The sequence below is a fragment of the Erpetoichthys calabaricus genome, chromosome 16 (genome assembly GCF_900747795.2).
Source record: "Erpetoichthys calabaricus chromosome 16, fErpCal1.3, whole genome shotgun sequence".
NCBI lineage: Eukaryota > Metazoa > Chordata > Cladistia > Polypteriformes > Polypteridae > Erpetoichthys > Erpetoichthys calabaricus.
The window spans coordinates 54,504,321-54,519,299 of NC_041409.2; the positions used below are offsets into that span (position 1 = coordinate 54,504,321).

General features: G+C 43.2%; 1 protein-coding gene across 2 annotated transcripts in view; it reads right to left on the reverse strand.

Moving 5' to 3' along the window:
* The window catches only part of cep170bb (centrosomal protein 170Bb), a 132,080-nt gene that overhangs the window by 12,216 nt on the left and 104,885 nt on the right, over positions 1 to 14,979 (reverse strand). The gene's annotated exons all lie outside the window — the stretch shown is intronic.

Here is a 14,979-nt window from a genome sequence, read left to right on the forward strand (position 1 = left end):
GGCTCACAGCTCTGCTGCGTCTCTCCACCAAAGCAAACTAGATGGGTGATGCAAGAAACATTGTAAATCCAGGGCACAGTATAACTTGGCCACTAACCTGGCCACGACCCTGCCTGACTGCTGTGTCTGTTTATAGGAGAGTGGCAGATCACGCTACAATAAGTAACCGTGCTGTTCCTGTTTCAAGCTAAATAAAGCTGGTTTTGCTAAATTACTGAGACTAAGCCTCGTGTTTAAGGGTGCAAGACAGGGACTTATAGTGCAACCACGATCTTTTAGGATTTGCTTCTGTGGCTCCACACTGCACCGCTGTGAGCCTGTTGTTGCCCTGCCCCAGCAATGGAGAATCTTACACAGACGTGGCAATCACGCTTCGGGACGCACTTCAGCATGACATTCCCATTGGGTGGGGGGATCCCAAAAGAGTTCAGAAACCTCACAATATGAAGAAGAAGAAAAGGATGAGTCAGCTTCTGATTGATAACTGTGCTGCCCACAGCATGCTTCTGCATTTAGATAATGTTCGCGTTGAATTCCTCCCACCCAATTGCACAGCAGCGTTTCAGCCATTGAATTTGGGCACCATTCACACCCTGAAAGTGTATTATTGTAAGGAAATGCAGAGAAAAATTCTCGTCAGCATAACTTGTAGACAGGAGGAGATATTAACGTGAAAGAAGCTATTGAAATGATTGCAAACGCCTGGACGCAAGTGAAAGAAAGCACTATAGTGACAAATACAGAATTTCATTACAACAAAATATTTTTTAGGTCCCTGGCATTTCATTGTAACTGAATTTTACCTGTATTTCTAGAAGTCTAAAGCTATTATTCTAAGCTTGCAGTTAATTTTGAATGGTCTTCTCAAGAATTATCACATATCTTATGATTTAGTGCAGTGACTATATATATCACAGAGAACAATATAATAACCTTAGATAACATTCTCAAAATGCTTAATCCAACTCTCATCTTTAGAGGTTGACTGTTGGAACTTATTTTGTCAGCACTGGAAGAAAAGCAGTAAACAACCCTAGAATGTCCACCAGTCCATTACAATGCCCTCTCATGCAGACCCCCATACTCTTTGATTATGTGGGAGGAAAACTAGAGTACTTAAGAGGAAAACATACACAAGCAAGGGGAGAATGTGGGAAGTACACATGAACAGGTGTAGCCTTTGAACACATGACATGGGATCTGTGAATCAGCAGTGTTAACCCATTGCTGTTCTACACAGTATAGTGATACTCCAAAACATACATTTACAATAAAAAGTTAGAATACTGAAAAAGATGCTGTTGAAGTAAGAAACAAAACTCCTTGTTTAAAAAACAGACATTTACAAAGATGCTTTATTCCTTTTTATGTTGAAACAACATGTTATGTTAAACAGCTTGTTTGTTAATGCTTTGGTGTTTGCTTAAGAACTACCTGAAAGTTTTGATAATCAGTTTAAATGTGAATTTCCCATTGGGATTAATAAAGTATGTATGTATCTATCTATCTATCTATCTATCTATCTATCTATCTATCTATCTATCTATCTATCTATCTATCTATCTATCTATCTATCTATCTATCTATCTATCTATCTATCTAAATAGAATGTGTAATTAGTTCTGATATATTGTGAGTTAAAGGCAGGGGTACTCAACTCTAGCACTGGAGCTCCGCAGTTGGTGCAGGTTTTCATTCCAACCAGTTTTGTATTTAAAAGCCAAGCCTAGCAGATAACATTTAGTACTTAATTATATGCTTTGTTAGTACTTTCAACCTTCCCAGGAAAATCTTAATCACGTTTTTGATTTTTCATTTTACAAGAACATTATCCATATGTTTTGTGATGTGGAAGAGATTTGTACCTCTTGGTGCTTCCCTTCTCTCTCACTTAAAAACATTGTACAGTGGAACCTCGGTTCACGAACGTCTCGGTACACGTACAACTCGGTTTATGACCAAAAAGTTCGCCAAACTTTTGCCTCGGTTCACGACCACACACTCGGTATACAAACAAGCCAGTTTCCCATTCGGTTTGTGCGCCGCACGTGTTGCATTGTTCTCTGTGCGTATGTGCTTTCGCTGTGAAGTCTTTGTGCTCTATTTCATTTCCCTTCCGGTTCGTACGCACCAATTACTGTATTTAAGCACGTGTTCAGCCACTCCCTGTTCATTGTTCTCAGTCAGACGTGCATGCTTTACCTGTGAACTCTTTGTGCTCTACAGTATTTCGTGTGCTTTTGCAGTTAACCATGGCTTCTAAGCAAGTGAAAAGTGGTGAGAATTATTGAGACTTAATTATGAGAAGTGTTGCAATGTTACTTTTCTCTTTTTTCAGATGTTCATTTTTTCCCTGTGCTTAAAACTCATTTAAAAAGTGTGTTTACAGCGATCGGGTTGTAATGTTATTAGCTTGAACCCTGTAATGTTACTTTCTTGGTTGGCTTTTAAATAAAGTTCGGATTTGTTCAAATGTTCATTTTTTTCCCCCTGTGCTTAAAACTCATTTAAAAAGTGTGTTTACAGCGATCGGGTTGTAATGCTATTAGCTTGAACTCCTGTAATGTTACTTTCTTGGTTAGCTTTTAAATAAAGTTCGGATTTGTTCAAATGTTCCTTTTTTCCCTGTGCTTAAAACTCATTTAAAAGGTGTTTATACAGCAATCGGATTGTAAGGCTATAGCACGAACTGCTGCATTGTTACAGAGAGAGGTTGGGGGGGGCTCACGTGCTGCTGAGAGAAAGAGAGCGAGAGCCTGCGCTTGCAGCTGAGAGGAGAGGGGGTAGGGGGGCTCGTGTGCTGCTGAGAGAGAAAGCCTGCGTGTGCAGCTGAGCAGGGAGCCTGGGTGTTTGTGTCAGTGTTATTCAATGTTTTTTACATTAGTTTACTATTACACTGTGCATTCTATGGTGTAATTAACTATATTTGTGCTTAAAAAGCTTTAAAAAATATATATATTTACATACAGTTTGTACAGTCTGGAACGGACTAATTGTATTTACATACAATCCTATGGAGGAAATTGCTTCAGTTCAAGACTCAATCGGTTTATGACCAGAGGTTTGGAATGAATTATGGTCGTGAACCGAGGCTCCACTGTATTAACACAAATACTTCATAGTGCAAATACAAATTTTTAAATGGAGGAATGTTAGCTAGAAAACTGGTAGTTCCTTTGTCATTTGCACCTCATTATTAACTGATGGCTGGTTAAGAAAACAATCAACAACTAACACCTCAATGTGGCTGTTTAAAATTAAAATACGGAATAAAGGGTTCTGAGTCATAACGAACTGCTTAACTAAAACTAAGGACAGAAAAATTATTGCTTTAGTAATCAATAAGTGGGTTCTAATTAGAAATTTGGTTAAAGCAAAATGCATCCAATGCTAACATACAGAACTGAGGTTGAGTACCCCTGGTGTCATAGGTATTGCTTGGTTTTTGCGAATAACTGCTACCCTAATGCATGCTTTCATAAGCTGTTTCTATGTTGAACAAACATGCTGTGGTGATAGCTCCCATTTTGATGTCAGAAGCATAAGATAAAGCAGCTGATTTTGCAAACATGATTTTAGCTTTATAAACTTTAATGGCACTTCTTACAACCTGTTTTTAAATTGCTTACAAGCATACCTCACTATAGCCTTCTGTCTTTAGAGGCATTAGTATATCAACTTTGAAAGCACTTTTAGAAAACAAAAAATCTCTGTATTATAAAAGAAAACCTTGAGATGAGACTATTGCCAAGAGATTTTTTCAAGTCCCGCCCTCCTCTCAACCATTTTCAAACACACCCACAATCCTCTCACCTCTCATTTGTGTGAATGCTTATGTCAGACACAGTTCCTGCACTCTCAGTTAAATTTTACGTTTTCCTCACTTTAAGTTCCCAATAAAAGCAGAATTATTATGTCCGAATCTTATTGAAGAATTTCACCCCGAAGGGTTATCAACAGAAGAAATGAGTACATGAGCAATCCTAGCACAGAGAAACGATGAAGTCAAACGGATTAATGCAAAAATCGTCAATCTGTTACATTGCAAATTGGTTAAATGCGTATCAATAGACTATGCTGTCGAACAATTCTGACATGTCAAATTTTAACAGGCGACAAGAAAGTATGTAGTACATCTTCCATGGATAACATTAGACACCAAAGGAGATCTTGATATGCCATTTGTATTAAAATGTTTACAGTTTCCCATTAGAATAGCGTTTGCTATGATAATTAACAAATGACAGGGACAAACATTCGAAAAAGTCTGTTTATTTATTAAAGTGAAAGACACGATATTCACTCACGGGCAGTTATACATTGCATTGTCACTTTGTAAGTCCAAACATGGAATCAAAATTCAATGCGATATTGATGAAAATTCAAAAAATTGTTTTTACTGAAGTTTTAAAGTAAAAGTGTAAGTTTGAAATGTATTTGCATGTTAATCTCAAAGCCAAATAGAACAAAAACGCATAACGCAACGAATACCTCTAACGCAACATGAAACATAATTTTCTTTCAATTTATTACATTTTACTATTTTTTACTATGGTTAATTACTCACTGTAATGTTAGTTCTATTATGCATATGTAACAATTCCCAGGAAAATAATCTATTTAAATTGTACATTTGCTTCCCCATACGTGAGTGGCAGACCCACAAAGTGGCTAGCACGTAGCACATGCCTGGGGGTTGGCGAGCGAAGGGAGCAGGGGGCAGAGCCCTGTAGTTTTATTTAAAAAAGGTGAAGTTGTTATGGAGACTGGATTACTACATTATACTTAGATCAGCTTTATAAGATCAGTAAAAAAAAAAAAGTCGATCAAAGAGAGGAAAGGAAGAAAGAAAGTTATGCCAAGAATCTTTTGACTCACACCTGACACTTTAAGCAAAGCAAGAAATGGGCATTTGGAAAAACTAAACCTCTAGCAGTACCAAGACATTTTGGTGTTCAATGCCTTGCTTTACTTAGTTTTTGTGTACTGCCTATTCGAACAATGTCTTGTCGAACTCGTATGAATAGGAGGCAGTTGAAGGGGTTAGAGAATAATGTTTACACGTCCGCTCAGGGGGTGATGTGGTGCACTGACTTTCTAAGTCTGCAGACCTTTACCGGGAAATCCCGCCAGGAGCCGGTGCCTCAGCTCAGAGCACGTCACTTCCAGAGGATGACATCACTTCACCCAGACTCCCTATAAAGCCTCTCTCCCCTCCTCTGGATTTCAGTTCTGTTTTGGACTCAGTCTTGTAAACTACTCTGGTCTTACAATTCTTTATTTTTACATCCAGGAACATAATACGGGTGGCTGCCCCAAACCTTTATCATGTCTGGAGTCTCATTTTGTCACAGTGGCATAGCCAGCAGGATGCTGTCCCAGAAGAAACTGGGACAGGACCCAAAAGCAAACCAGGTAGGAAAGTACCGGGGCTGAGTTTCTGGATGGGGAGTGCATTAGGGGGTCAGGAAAGACTCGGTATGGGCTCCGCTCCAAAAGACAATCCTGGGCTTGGGTCTTACCGAAAGGAGAGTGTTGAAGGGACCCACAGATGTGGGTTGGTTTCTGGGGAGGAAATGAAAAGTGCTTATTATGCTCTCTCGGATGAGAGAGCTGAGCCGCCCATGGACACCAAGGTCCCCGGTAAAAATGGGCTTTCCCTAAGCCAGCAGGTAAAGGTAATAAAACACTGGGAATTCGATCCAGAGGGCCCGATCCCTGAGCAGGCTATGGCTCTCTGGGAACAGGTGGGTCTGTGGCTACTGCCATTTGATCTGACCACCTTCAAGATCATGCAGCTGGTTGCCTGCTTCCTGCTGCTACAATGTCTACCCCAGAACTTTGTCCAGCTGGCCTGGGGAGACTTCCATTCCATGGATGAGCTTATACGGCTCATAAAAAAAACACCAAAGCCAGCCTCGAAATCTGGGAGAGTGGAATGGCCCTCTAGTGGAGCCCCTAGTGATTACGTCCCACACAATAAGTCTCTCCCAAATAAACCGGAGCCTGCTTGGCATGCAACCTGTCTGGGAGCAAGGTGGAATGCAGATGGACGCAAGGATATGGTTTGTGTGCCCTTAGCAATCCCCTGACAGCCTTACATACTGGCGAGGTACTCATTAATTGTTATAAAGTCATGGCATTGTTTGACTCCGGCAGTAACATGGCCATCGTTGCTCGCCGTTATGTCTTACCGCGACAGCTGACTAAATGAAAGATCAGTCTTACATGATACACGGAGAAGTCCATATATATAAATCCACCTGGTGTTACATCTGTCAGGGAGGAACGCTAAAAAGATTTGTGGCGGTCCTTCCCAACCCACCTTTTCCTGTGGTTCTAGGGCGGGACTGGTCTGACAGTAAATGCGGTAGACTATTGAGTACTCCCGGTCAGCCGTTGAGCATTGCAATAGATGAGAATGACTTGTCTCAAGCTGCCTCCACGCCATGTAACCAGTCGTCAGAGAGCGAGACGAAGGTTCGAGAGGTGGACGCGGAAACTCCTGGCCCGTTGCGGGCAGCTACATCATCTACCCGCGCCCCGACGGGTCGGGTGGAATCTCCACCCCTTGAGGTCAGACCGGATCCCCTCTCTGAGTTGCAGTTTAAATTTAAAGCAACTTCTTTCAAGAGAGAGCAATGGAATGACGACTCTCTGAAACATGCGAAGAATACAGTAGTTCTAGTCAATGGCCAACAAACTCATCGGTCCATGCCACAGGGACCTCACTTTGTGATAGAAAATGACCTATTATATCGGGTCGAGGAGCATGAGGGGGAGGACCGGAAATTGCTGTTAATTCCACGAACCTACCGGCGGCAGGTCTATGTGTTGGCGCATGCCCACCTCCTTGGAGGACATCTGGGCTCTGAAAAGACTTTAGAGCGAATCAAGCTCCGATTTTTTTGGCCGGGAATCAACGAGGAGGTTCGTAGTTTTTGAATTTCCTGTCCAGAGTGTTAACTATGGCAAATTCCCAGGAGGGACTGTGCACCTCTTGTTCCCCTTCCCCTAACTGAAGTCCCCTTTGAAAGAATCGGGGTCGATATCTTAGGACCCCATGAGCCCTCAGCCCAAGGACATAAATATATATTAGTCATCTTGGATTATGCAACCCGATACCCAGAGACCGTTCCTTTGTGCTCGACTACATCTAAAGCTATTGCATGGGAACTTGTAGGGGACTTTGCATGAGGCGGCATCCCTAAAGAAGTCCTAACAGACCAAGGGACGCCTTTTACCTCTGAAACGTTCAAGAAAACGGCCAAGTTACTGAAATTAAAACACTTAAGGACCGCTGTGTGCTATCCTCAAACCGATAGTTTAGTAGAGAGGTTCAATCAGATGCTTCGCAAGGTGGTCAACGAGGATGGGAGGAATTGGGATCAACTCCTCCCCCTCGTTCTCTTTTTATCGGGAAGTCCCACAAGCCTCTACGGGCTTCTCACCATTTGAATTGTTATATGGACGACAGCCCTGGGTTATACTGGATATTGTAAAAGAAGGCAGGGAAGGAGAGGCTCTTCCCTCGACAAGCATTCTAGAATATATCGCACAGTTACACGATAGATTAGGGAAAATTAAACCAATTCTAAAAAGTCATATAGATAGATAGCGCAAGCAGCACAGGCCTGCCTTTATGACTGCGGCACAACTCTCCGAGAATTCCGTCCGGGGGATCGCGTCATGGTATTAGTTTCCACCTCTCACTCCAAATTGCTCGTTCATTGGCAAGGCCCTTATGAAATTAAGTAGAGGAAAGGGCTGGTCGATTATTTGGTGAAACAACCCAATCGTCCACCAAGCGAGCGGGTTTATCATGTGAACTTGCTGAAACCGGGGAAAGAGAGGGACCCCTATCCCTCCTCTGATCAGCCCCACTCACTCTTTGCTCAAACAGACCCCCTTAATTTTGGCGAGGAATTATCTGCCAGACAGAGACAGGAGCTGGAATCAGCTTTCTGGTCTGTCCCAGAGGTGGTGAGTGAAAAACCCGGTCAGACTTCTCTGGTTGTGCACGACAAATTGACTAAGCCGAAAGTTATTGTCTGAGAGCGGCCCTATAGATTCCCGGAGGAAAAGAAAGTTGAAGTGGAACTGGAAATCAAGTGAATGATGGAACTAGGAGTGACAGAGGAAAACTTTAGTCCCTGGTCCAGCCCCATGGTCTTGGTTAGTAAGCCTGATGGCAGTTGGAGGTTTTGCAATGACTTCCGTCGACTTAACCAGGTATCCCAGATTGATGCTTTTATCCCATGCCATGCATGGGTGACCTCCTCCAGAGGTGGGTCAAGCAAAATTCTTGACCACACTTGACATGATGAAGGGGTACTGGCAGATTCCTTTAACGGAGTCTGCGAAGGTCAAAACCACGTTTAGCACTCCTAGCGGACACTGGCAGTATCATGTCCTTCCATTCAGGTCACAAGGGGCTCCTGCAACTTTCCAGCATCTGGTGGACAGAGTGCTCCATCCCCATAACACATATAGCGCTGCCTACCTGGATGATGTTGCCATCTATTCCAGCACATGGAAGGAACATGTACAGCAGGTCACAGCAGTACTGCAGACACTAGGAGAGGCCGGGTTTCGGATCAATCCCAAGAAATGTTTCTTCGGACTGAGTGAGGCTAAATAGTTGGGCTACCTGGTGGGCCGGGGTACTGTGAAACCACAGTGTTCAAAACTAGATGCCATTCTAAAATGGCCCCGTCCGCGAAACAAGCAGCAGGTCCAATCATTTCTTGGTTTGGCCAGGTACTACCGCCAGTTCATACCTCGGTTCTCCAAGAGAGCGACGCCCTTGACTGACTTAAAGAAGAAAAGAGCTCCCAACAATGTGGTATGGTCTGACAAGATGGAAGCTACATTCTGTGACTTGAAATAGGCTCTGAATTCAGCACCTGTATTAATAACCCCTAACTTCTCTCTACCTTTTGCCCTACAGACGGATGCCTCGGACACAGGATTGGGACATGTACCCGAGCCGGAAACTGTTGGATCGGGAGACCAGGTATGCGGCGGTGGAGAAGGAAGCTTTGGCGATTAAATGGGCGATTACACAGTTGCAGTACTACCTCTTGGGCTGGGAGTTCACTCTGGTGACGGACCATGCACCTTTAAAGTAGATGGCTCTTCACAAGGAGTCGAACCTGCGGGTCACTAGGTGGTTTCTTGACTTGCAACAGTACAAGTTTTTGCTCATTCATCAAAAAGGGGCTCTTCATGCCAACGCTGATGCCCTTTCTCGGGCTCACAACCTCTCGGTGTAGGTCGCCCGACCCAATGAGTCTGGGCTGAGGGGGGGTCCTTGTCACACACGTAAGAATAGGAGGCAGCAGAAGGGCTTAGAGAATAATGTTAACACGTCCGCCCAGGGGGTGGCGGGGTACACTGACTCACTTTCTAAGTCTCCTGCAGACCTTTCCCGGGAAATCCCGCTAGGAGCCGGTGCCTCAGCTCAGAGGACATCACGTCCGGTCCCAGCCCCAAGGACAACATCACTTCCCCCAGACTCCTTATAAAGCCTCTCTCCCCTCCTCTGGATTTCAGTTCTGTTTTGGACTCAGTCTTGTAAACCTATCTGGTTTTACAATTCTTTATTTTTGCAGCCAGGAACATATTATATGGGTGGCTGCCCCAAACCTTTATCATGTCTAGAGTCTCGTTTTGTCACAGTCTAAAGATTAAAATGTATTAAGGCCAGTTTTCCTGCTTACATGTTTGCTTTATTATACCACCGAGGGCTGATAATCAAGTCCCTTTCTCTGCTTGGTCAATTGTGGTTAATAAGAGAGCACACTCCAAGTGAAGTCTGAAGGAAGTACTGACAAGAATGTGGATTGTAGTCTTGGGTGGAAGTGTATCACAATGTGAACTGTACAGTATCTCCCCAAAGGCTTAAGTGTTTGAGTAGACAAACGAAAATAGAAATAGAGGTGTGTCATATAACTGTGGGTCCACATTAAAAAGAATGTGTACATTTACAAAAGGGTTTACAGTGCATCTGGAAAGTATTCACAGCACATCACTTTTTCTACATTTTGTTATGTTACAGCCTTATTCCACAATGGATTAAATTAATTTTTTTCCTCAGAATTCTACACACAACACCCCATAATGACAACATGAAAAAAGTTTACTTGAGGTTTTTGCAAATTTATTAAAAATAAAAAAACTGAGAAATCACATGTACATAAGTATTCACAGCCTTTGCTCAATACTTTGTTGATGCACCTTTGGCAGCAATTACAGCCTCAAGTCTTTTTGAATATGATGCCACAAGCTTGGCACACCTATCCTTGGCCAGTTTCTCCCATTCCTCTTTGCAGCACCTCTCAAACTCCATCAGGTTGGATGGGAAGCGTCAGTGCACAGCCATTTTAAGATCTCTCCAGAGATGTTCAATCGGATTCAAGTCTGGGCCACTCAAGGACATTCATAGAGTTGTCCTGAAGCCACTCCTTTGATATCTTGGCTGTGTGCTTAGGGTCGTTGTCCTGCTGAAAGATAAACCGTCGCCCCAGTCTGAGGTCAAGAGCGCTCTGGAGCAGGTTTTCATCCAGGATGTCTCTGTACATTGCTGCAGTCATCTTTCCCTTTATCCTGATTAGTCTCCCAGTCCCTGCCTCTGAAAAACATCCCCACAGCATGATGCTGCCACCACCATGCTTCACTGTAGGGATGGTATTGGCCTGGTGATGAGCGGTGCCTGGTTTCCTCCAAACGTGGCGCCTGGCATTCACACCAAAGAGTTCAATCTTTGTCTCATCACACCAGAGAATTTTCTTTCTCATGGTCTGAGAGTCCTTCAGGTGCCTTTTGGCAAACTCCAGGCGGGCTGCCATGTGCCTTTTACTAAGGAGTGGCTTCCGTGTGGCCACTCTACCATACAGGCCTCATTGGTGGATTGCTGCAGAGATGGTTGTCCTTCTGGAAGGTTCTCCTCTCTCCACAGAGGACCTCTGGAGCTCTGACAGAGTGACCATCGGGTTCTTGGTCACCTCCCTGACTAAGGCCCTTCTCCTCTGATCGCTCAGTTTAGATGGCCGGCCAGCTCTAGGAAGAGTTCTGGTGGTTTCGAACTTCTTCCACTTACGGATGATGGAGGCCACTGTGCTCATTGGGAACTTCAAAGCAGTAGAATTTTTTCTGTAACCTTCCCCAGATTTGTGCCTCGAGACAATCCTGTCTCGGAGGTCTACAGACAATTCCTTTGACTTCATGCTTGGTTTGTGCTCTGACATGAACTGTCAACTGTGGGACCTTATATAGACAGGTGTGTGCCTTTCCAAATCATGTCCAAACAACTGAATTTACCACAGGTGTACTCCAATTAAGCTGCAGAAACATCTCAAGGATGATCAGGGGAAACAGGATGCACCTAAGCTCAATTTTGAGCTTCATTGCAAAGGCTGTGAATACTTATGTACATGTGCTTTCTCAATTTTATTATTTTTATAAATTTGCAAAAATCTCAAGTAAACTTTTTTCACGTTGTCATTATGGGGTGTTGTGTGTAGAATTCTGAAGAAAAAAATGAATTTAATCCATTTTGGAATAAGGCTGTAACATAACAAAATGTGGAAAAAGCGATGTGCTGTGAATACTTTCCGGATGCACTATATATATATATATATATATATATCTAGTCACACACGTGTGAATAGGAGGCAGCTGAAGGGCTTGGAGAATAAAGGTAACACATCTGCCCAGGAGGTGGCGGGGTGCATTAACGCTCTTTCTAAGTTCCCTGCAGACCTTTCCCAGGAAATCCCACCAGGAGCCACTGCCTCGACTCAGGACACACCACTTCCGGCCCCGAGGACGATATCACTTCCGGTCCCGGCCCCGAGGACGACATCACTTTCCCCAGACTTCCTATAAAGCCTCACTCCCTTCCTCTGGAATTAAGTTCTGTTTTGCACTGTGTCTTGTAAACATTACTCGCTACCAACCCTTTTACTTTTGCAGCCAGGAACACATTATACGGGTGGCTGCCCCAAACCTTTATAATGTCTTAGGTCTCTTCTTGTCACAATATACACTGTATATATATATATATATATATATATATATATATATATATAGTCACTGTATGTGTGTGTATATATGTACAGTCATAAGAAAAAGTTTGGGAACCCCTCCCAGCCTGCATAATAATTTAGTCTACTTTCAACAAAAATGATAACAGTGGTATGTCTTTCATTTCCTAGGAACATCTGAGTACTGGGGTGTTTTGCAAACAAAGATTTTTAGTGAAGCAGTATTTAGTTGTATGAAATTAAATCAAATGTGAAAACTGACTGTGCAAAAATTTGGGTTCCCTTGTACTTTTGCTGATTTGAATGCATGTAACTGCTCAATACGGATTACTTGCAACACCAAATTGGTTGGATTAGCTCATTAAGCCTTGACCTTCATAGACAGGTGTGTCCAATCGTGAGAAAAGGTATTTAAGGGGGTCATTTGCAAGTTGTGCTTCCCTTTGACTCTCCTCTGAAGAGTGACAGCATGGGATCCTCAAAGCAACTCTCAAAGGATCTGAAAACAAAGATTGTTCAGTATCATGGTTTAGGGGAAGGCTACAAAAAGCTGTCTCAGCCATAGGCACAGTTGCTGTTAAACCCAGGTCTGGCAGGCCAAGAAAAATACAGGAGCGGCATATGCGCAGGATTGTGAGAATGGTTACAGACAACCCACAGATCACCTCCAAAGACTTGCAAAAACATCTTGCTGCAGATGGTGTATCTGTACATCGTTCTACAATTCAGCACAATTTGCACAAAGAACATCTGTATGGCAGGGTGATGAGAAAGAAGCCCTTTCTGTACTAAAAAGTCGCTTGTTGTATGCAAATGCTCATTTAGACAAGCCAGATTAATTTTGGAACAAAGTGCTTTGGACTGATGAGACAAAAATTGAGTTATTTGATCATAACAAAATGCACTTTGCATGGCGGAAGAAGAACACCGCATTCCAAGACAAACACCTGCTACCTGTTGTCAAATTTGGTGGAGGTTCCATCATGCTGTGGGGCTGTGTGGCTAGTTCAGGGACTGGGGCCCTTGTTAAAGTCGAGGGTCAGATGAATTCAACTAGGGATGCACCGATACCACTTTTTTGTAAAACGAGTACGAGTATGAGTACTTGCATTTCAGTACTCGCCGATACCGAGTACTTGCCGATACCGAGTACTTAATAAAAACATGATTTAAATTTACAGGTAACAGCTTTAGTCATATAATTTAACAAAAAAAACAAGAAACTCTCGTCTATCCACTGGGAGGTTAGGCTAATTAGCGACACGGGGCTAACATTGCTTGTCCAAATATCTGTGGTGAAACTAAATGCAGAGGAGGCTTGCAGTAGGCTGTGGATATGTTTTTTCACGGAGTCGTGTAGTTTAGGCAGCTCCGTGTCAGTCATGTAGCGGTGGCTTGGGACATCATATCTGGGCTCCAGATTCTGGAGTCCAGAACATGGAGGAGACGCAGGAATCCCACATTTTCTACCTCCGAGAGTGGCTGGTCACTCAATGCAATGTACTCGATAATTGCCTGTGTTATTTTCACAGCACGTGGATTGTCTCCGGACATTTTCGCTCGTCTTGCAAGAGTTTGCTGCAGCGTGGGTTGTGTTGGTTTAGAAGCGTGGGTAAACTCTTTGTACTCGTTGTCGTGTTGGGATTTTAGGTGCTTGATTAAATTACTTGTGTTAAATGCGCTACCTTTTGAGCCTCCCCTGGACAATTTCGCTGAGCACAATTTGCAGTCCGCCTTTGTTTTGTCGTCTTCATTCACTTTGAAATAGTTCCACACGGCTGACATGTCTCGCCTCGCCTTCTCCCCGCTCTGAGCTGCAGCCGGGGCCTGGGGGCGGGCACTCGGTGCCTGTGATTAACCCCTTACACACTGCTCAAACATAGACATTTCTCAGACCGTGGTATCGGTCCCCGGTATTGGGGGACTTTTAACGAGTACGAGTACTTTAGAAAATGTGGTATCAAGGCCGATACCAGATACCCGTTTCGGTATCGGTGCATCCCTAAATTCAACCCAGTATCAACAAATTCTTCAGGATAATGTTCAAGCATCAGTCACAAAGTTGAAGTTACACAGGGGTTGGAAATTCCAACAAGATAATGACCCAAAACACAGTTCGAAATCTACAAAGGCATTCATGCAGAAGGAGAAGTACAATGTTCTGGAATAGCCGTCACAGTCCCCTGACTTGAATATCATCGAAAATCTATGGGATGATTTGAAGCAAGCTGTCCATGCTCGGCAGCCATCAAATTTAACTGAACTAGAGAGATTTTGTATGGAAGAATGGTAAAAAAATACCTCCATCCAGAATCCAGACACTCATCAAAGTCTATAGGAGGCGTCTAGAGGCTGTTATATTTGCAAAAGGAGGCTCAACTAAGTATTGATGTAATATCTCTGTTGCAGTGCCCAAATTTATGCACCTGTGTAATTTTGTTATGATGCATATTGCATATTTTCTGTTAATCCAATAAACATAATGTCACTGCTGAAATACTACTGTTTCCATAAGGCATGTCATATATTAAAAGGAAGTTGCTACTTTGAAAGCTCAGCCAATGATAAACAAAAATCCAAAGAATTAAGATGGATTCCCAAACTTTTTCATATGACTGGTATGTTCCAGCATCACTTCCGAATGGCGGGAGCAATTTTCATGAAACTTGGTACATGTTTCTCACTGATCGACTAAAAAAACTGTAGGGTGAAATGAATCCTAACCCACCCTCTTCTGTGTAGGGTGGGGGTAATCTTGCGGTCTTGTATGGATGTTACACACGGAACGACCACCAGAAGGCGAAATGGAGGTGACTGCCAGCATTCTTCATGTTTGAGCATCACCGCGCCCCTGTTGCTTTTGAAGTTAAATAGAGTTGGCCAGTTCTGAGCGTCAACAGGATGATAACATACATACAAGACGGCAAGACAA